Source organism: Pelophylax lessonae, assembly GCF_965119305.1.
Source record: "Pelophylax lessonae genome assembly, chromosome: 3".
In the NCBI taxonomy this organism is placed as follows: Eukaryota; Metazoa; Chordata; class Amphibia; order Anura; family Ranidae; genus Pelophylax; species Pelophylax lessonae.
The window spans coordinates 20270907-20276906 of NC_138770.1; the positions used below are offsets into that span (position 1 = coordinate 20270907).

At 46.0% G+C, this 6000-nt stretch overlaps 2 protein-coding genes across 2 annotated transcripts in view; one reads left to right on the forward strand and one right to left on the reverse strand.

Annotated features, from left to right (window-relative positions):
- LOC309550242 (uncharacterized protein) overlaps positions 1 to 6000 on the reverse strand; it is a gene marked incomplete at both ends in the record, with an annotated part of 302087 nt that overhangs the window by 124764 nt on the left and 171323 nt on the right. The gene's annotated exons all lie outside the window — the stretch shown is intronic.
- LOC309548821 (uncharacterized protein) overlaps positions 1 to 6000 on the forward strand; it is a 110713-nt gene that overhangs the window by 82684 nt on the left and 22029 nt on the right. The window lies entirely within an intron of this gene.

Here is a 6000-nt window from a genome sequence, read left to right on the forward strand (position 1 = left end):
ACCTCTACTAGTTAACCAAGATATGGGATATTAAAACTGTATAATTTCTCCGTTTAAGATTATCATAACTAACAACATGATAATTTATCATGCTCTCATCTATGACATGTCCATTTAATCCACCAGGTATCTGAATAAAGATTAATCTGGATAACACCATTCTCATATTTAATATATCTTATGTAATATATATTGGATTTTACTTTTTAACCCAAGACTTCAATTAGTAGCAGTAAGAATTATATAGATACATATACAGTTATATATATTGATACACAACAGCTTGTATATGTAACTTTTTCTACACATGGATACTTCTGATCAGAATATTATCCCTTAAGGGGTTATTATGTTAACAACAGTACATTCATGATTTGGGACTGGATGATAAAATATGGGTGAAATTTCTGACCATTTGACACTACTATATGATAGAATATAATGTACTTCTCAGTAGGAGGTTGTCATAACATCATAGTTCCATAACACCTTTTGTATATGATGGGGCAAAGATGTTGTATCAGTTTATGATTTTATGAAATTCATTTTGAGATTTGCAGTTCTCATCAGTGACAATGTTTATTTGACTCCATGTAGATTTAAACAACTCTACCCCCCTGTTGATGTTGAGGTAAATAAATGACAGATTCTAGTTTTTGTCCAGGCAGTTTTGTTTGTCTTCTCAGGGTGGAAACAATAGTTTACTTGCTGGTGGATGGTTGAACACAGGTGTTATCCTGAATTTGAGTTTCGGCCATTGTGTGATAAAACGTCTCATGGCCAGGACATAAGATTTTATGATCCCTCTGGTTTCTTTTATTCAAAGTTTAACAAACACAATTTCCTTTCGGGGGCAGATGACACAGCTACTCATCTCAAAGTACATGCAAACGAAATCATCTCAAACAATGGACTCAATGTGTGTTTCAAACTGAAAGGGTTTTGAGGTCAATTGAGGCCTCAAAGTTCACAATTCTTGACCTGTAATAATAAAAATGTATTTCTATTTCGTACTGAAAGTTTAACACTAGGGACCGGCTGGTTTCCACACACCTTCTTTAATCCCCCTTGCTTTTCAATTTTGTTATATACAGGGATGGAGACGCTGAGCAGTGCTCACTGGTGTCTCATCTAAAGTCCCAAAACTGACCATTTTTTGTAATTTGTGTTCTGTGTCTTTAAGAATTTCTATATGCAATAAAAATATCTTTGTTAAAAAAAATAGTTCTTATGCAACCAATTGTTTCTTACTTTTTTGTGTTATATTTGAACTTCTGTGGTAGCCCTGTAAGATATTTTACAGGAGTGATTACCAGACATGGGAGTAAGTCACACATGTGCAAGTCACAAGCAAGTCTCAAGTCTTAAGCTTCAAGGCTCAAGCAAGTCCCAAGTTACTGTGGCGAAAAGCAAGCAAGTCAAGTCGAGTCCCTGCTAGAAGTCAAGCAAGTCAAGTCAAGTCATTTATTTTGGTCAAGTCACAAATCAAGTCAAAATACTGATCTACCCCAATTTTCACCTTTAAATCAGTTAAAAGTCAGAGGTCAGGAAAGGTTTTGTTTTATTTTCAACATTAACAAAACTGCTTAGTGATTTTTTCTCAGCATATTAAAGAAACACTTTGAATGCCGAAACAGCTCAAAATCCTTTGCCCGGTCATGTTTCAACACCACAGTCACTAAAAACATGTTAAAGCGGAGTTCTGGCCTCAAAAATTTTTTTTTTCGATAAAAATACCCCCGGGACAGTCAAGGCTAGTGCATTTCAGCAATGATAGCCTCTGAACCGTCCCCGGGTTCACTTACCTTTTAGGAGAAATACTTACCTTAAAAATGTCTTGTCCAGCTCTGCGATCTCAGGTGTGGGCAGCTGAGGCCAAAGCGTCCTCTTCGGTGTACTCTTTGGTGACGTCGGAGTTCCAGAATGCCCTGCACCGGCCCTGCTCATCATCCCTGCACAGCTTCTGGGCATGCCCAGAAGCTGTTTAGCAGGGAATGACGCGCCTGCACCGGAAGTGACGAGCAGGGCCGGTGCAGGTGCATTGACTCCTGGGAGCGATGACGTTTAGCTCCCAGGAGTCAATGCAAGCAGGAAGAGACAGCGTGGGCCGCGGCCGCAGAGGGAGGAAGTGGAAGGAAGGTAAGTATATTTTCTTCAAGTACAAGGTAAAAAAAAACAAAAAAAAATCATGATTATCCAATTCTTTTTCAGGTTACTTAGAGCAAGCGGTTGTCAAATTTTCGTTTTGTGGCTGGAACTCCACTTTAAGTATTTCCATTGTTAAACAGCCAGTGTCCTAAAAATCAGAACACACTGAGGTGTTTTAAGTGACTGTGGTGTCAGAAACATAACAGGCACATTCATTTTGCTTCAACAGATCTTGAGAAAATGCAAATATTTAATAACTTAAAAAAGTAAAGTAATTTCGAGTCATATGTCTCAAGTCAAAGTCAAGTCTCAAGTCATGAATACCAAGTCAAAGTCAAGTCGAGTCTTTTTTTAATTTTAGTCAAGCAAGTCTCAAGTCCTCAAACTGGTGACTTAAGTCAAGTCATGTGACTCAAGTCCCCCACCTCTGGTGATTACTATTAGACATGTCTCTGGGCTGCAGTTCCTCTGAACTCCACAAGGTGGTGATCTCACTCATATCCAGACAGGAATTTTCTATGGAATACAGACAGGAAGTGATGTCGGGTGCAGATAAGAAGTGATGTCAGGTACAGACAGGAAGTGATGTCAGCTACTTGACAGGAAGTGATCTGGAATAAAGACAGGAAGTTCCATGTTGCAGGAAACAAAAGACATTACTGGAAGTGGCAGCAGAGAAGGTAATAAGATCTTATTTTTTATTTACACCCAGTAACCCCCCGCCATGTCCGTCCTCTTCCTCCATAGTCACTGTGACCTCTTTTATCTCCAGCAGATGATGATACACACATATATAGTGTGGAAATGTAGAATAATCCCGTATATTACAATGAGGGAATTTATGGTCTGTACCACGAGGGGAGTTATTGGTGTCAGTAAATGCTGGTTCCAGACATTGTATGTGGGGGGAATGAAATGATAAAGGTTGGGATTAGGGAAGATTTATGTAAGATTTTACACAGGAATGATCAGCGCCCCCTCCAGAGACACTATGACCAGTCTCACAATAGGAGTCTGAAAGGAACTGGATTTTGGGGGATGAGATGGTGAACCAGGAGTGGAGGGGGGGGGGGGGGGGCTTTGAGAATCAAAATGGATTTTTCAGCTCAGTACAATTACTCCGTCTGGACTGATATTAAGCGTTTTCTTTTGATTCATCTGTTTTACACATTTTTATTGTATTTTAAATTGTTTTACCGGTTATTGATGATTATAAATAAAGTTTTGTATGAATTTAGTGATATATGATGATATAGAAGATGTAATTTTGGGCTATAAATAGTTAATGAATTTGGGCGGGGGTAGGAACACTTTTTAGGACCTTCTCACCTGTCAATAGTCCTCCTGGACAAAGATTGTCGTTTTCCAATCCAAACACGTTGGATGTCACCAGGTTAGGAGAGCGCCCTCTCTGGTTACATCTAAGCGGTGTCTGGCCCACCATCCACTGGAGTATCTGTTATCAGGACTCTGGCAGTGGATTAGTGCTTCTGCTCCTTATGCCGGTGTTGTGACAGAATGCTATACCCCCCCAGATTGCTATACCCTCGTCACTTCCGCCCCGGTGCGCATGCGCACAAGGCATTCTGGAGGTCCGCTGAGAAGAGTTCTTACAGGGGGTGGGGCGGGAGGCAGTAGATGCAAATATCATCTAGTTCTTACAGGGGGCGGGGAGGATTAGTAGACATCGAGTTCTTACAGGGGGCGGGGCAGGGAGGATTAGGAGACTTGCGGCCGTGTAATAAATGTATTAAAAGTAGTTCCTTTGGTACCGCTGTATACTAAATAATAAAATAATGAATATTACTATTAAAAAAAAATTATATATACACACATATTCCTTCGGTACTGCATACTAAATAATAAAATAATAGTAATAAAGTAATGAATATTAGCATTAAAAACAATTATATTCACACATATATATATATATATATATATATATATATATATATACATATATATATATATATATATATATATATATATATATATATATATATATGGAAGAATAAAAAATATATATTGAAGATAAATATTAAGAACCAAATATGAAATATCAGAATAAAAAAAAAAATTTATTACATGTGTGTGTATATATATATAATTTTTTTTTCTAATACTTCTAATACTGATATTTCATATTTGGTTTTTAATATTTATCTTTAGTGTGTGTATATAATATATATATATATATATATATTTTTTTTATTCTTCCATTTATATATATGGAGGAGTGGGGGGCCCGTCATGTAACTATAGGTGCAGTCACGCTAGGGAAAGTAGAGGGGCCACAGCTCAGACCCTGAATAAGTCCAGGGTCCCAAATTTGGCAAAGAGATAGGGGAGATCTTCATTTACCACTCTTAAAATGTTGGAGTAGCTAGCCTCAAATTTTTTGGTCAACTTTTTCAGGGACCTCTTGGCAGGGGCGTCACAAGGGGGGTGCGGGAGGGCGTCGAAATCCATGGCCGCCGAGCGGGAGGGGGGGTCGGCGGGACCGGGCGCACCTGTTCGGGGGGTGGCCGCGCCGTCCCGCACCCCTCAGGGTGCAGTCACGGGAGTTGCTGGCGATGTGCGCACCGCCGCCGGGGCGGGAGGCCGTGGTCGCGAGGTCGGGACGCCCTCGGATGATGGCCCGGGAGGAGGAGTGGGGCCGGAGGCCACCGTTCTCCCGTGGGGTGCGCTCCTAGGGCGGACCCGGCCGCGATGGACTTGCCAGCCGTCCGGCTGCGTCTGTCTGGCCGTCTGGAAGCTGATTCGGGTCCTGGCAGACTCATCTGGCCCTCTGCGGTGGAGGTCCGGCGGACCGGAGGCGGGGCACCTCCGACCACAGGGGCCGCAGGGAACGTCGCCTGGTCAGCGGGACCGGCGCTCCCAAGGCGGACGGGAGGGGGGCGAGGCGCCCTGGGCGGTGGGCCAACATCTGTCGCTTCGCCGTGGTCGAGGGCTCCGATTAAACCACCCTCTCATATATCCGCAGCAGCAATTCCCTCCGACCCCCCCTGCCCGACCGGAGTTCCAGGCGCGACCGGCCGAAAACCGGAATTTCGGACCGCTCCCCTGGAACTCCCTGCCGGCCCCGGCCGGCAAATCTGTCCTCATGGCGCAGGGTGCCGTTTCGCGGCCGGAGGACACCCTGGCACGGTGTGGGACTTTGCCGTCCTCCGGCCGCGAAACGGCACCCTGCGCCATGCTGGCCGCTCGATCCAAGCTGGCCCGCCGGGGCTGCCGCCCTCCGGCTGCGAAACGGCACCGCGCGCCATGCTGGCCGCTCGATCCAAGCTGGCCCGCCGGGACTTTGCTGTCCCCCGGCCGCGAAACGGCACCGCATGCCAGGCTGGCCGCGCGATCCAAGCTGGCCCCCGGGACTTCGCGCAATTTTCAGCCGGCGGCCCGCGGAAGTGGCGGATGAGGACAGGGAGTTCCAGGGGAGCGGACCGAAATTCCGGTTTTCGGCCGGTCGCGCCTGGAACTCCGGTCGGGCAGGGGGGGTCGGAGGGAATTGCTGCTGCGGATATATGAGAGGGTGGTTTAATCGGAGCCCTCGACCACGGCGAAGCGACAGATGTTGGCCCACCGCCCAGGGCGCCTCGCCCCCCTCCCGTCCGCCTTGGGAGCGCCGGTCCCGCTGACCAGGCGACGGTTCCCTGCGGCCCCTGTGGTCGGAGGCGCCCCGCCTCCGGTCCGCCGGACCTCCACCGCAGAGGGCCAGATGAGTCTGCTAGGACCCGAATCAGCTTCCAGACGGCCAGACAGACGCAGCCGGACGGCCGGCAAGTCCATCGCGGCCGGGTCCGCCCTAGGAGCGCACCCCACGGGAGAACGGTGGCCTCCGGCCCCACTCCTCCT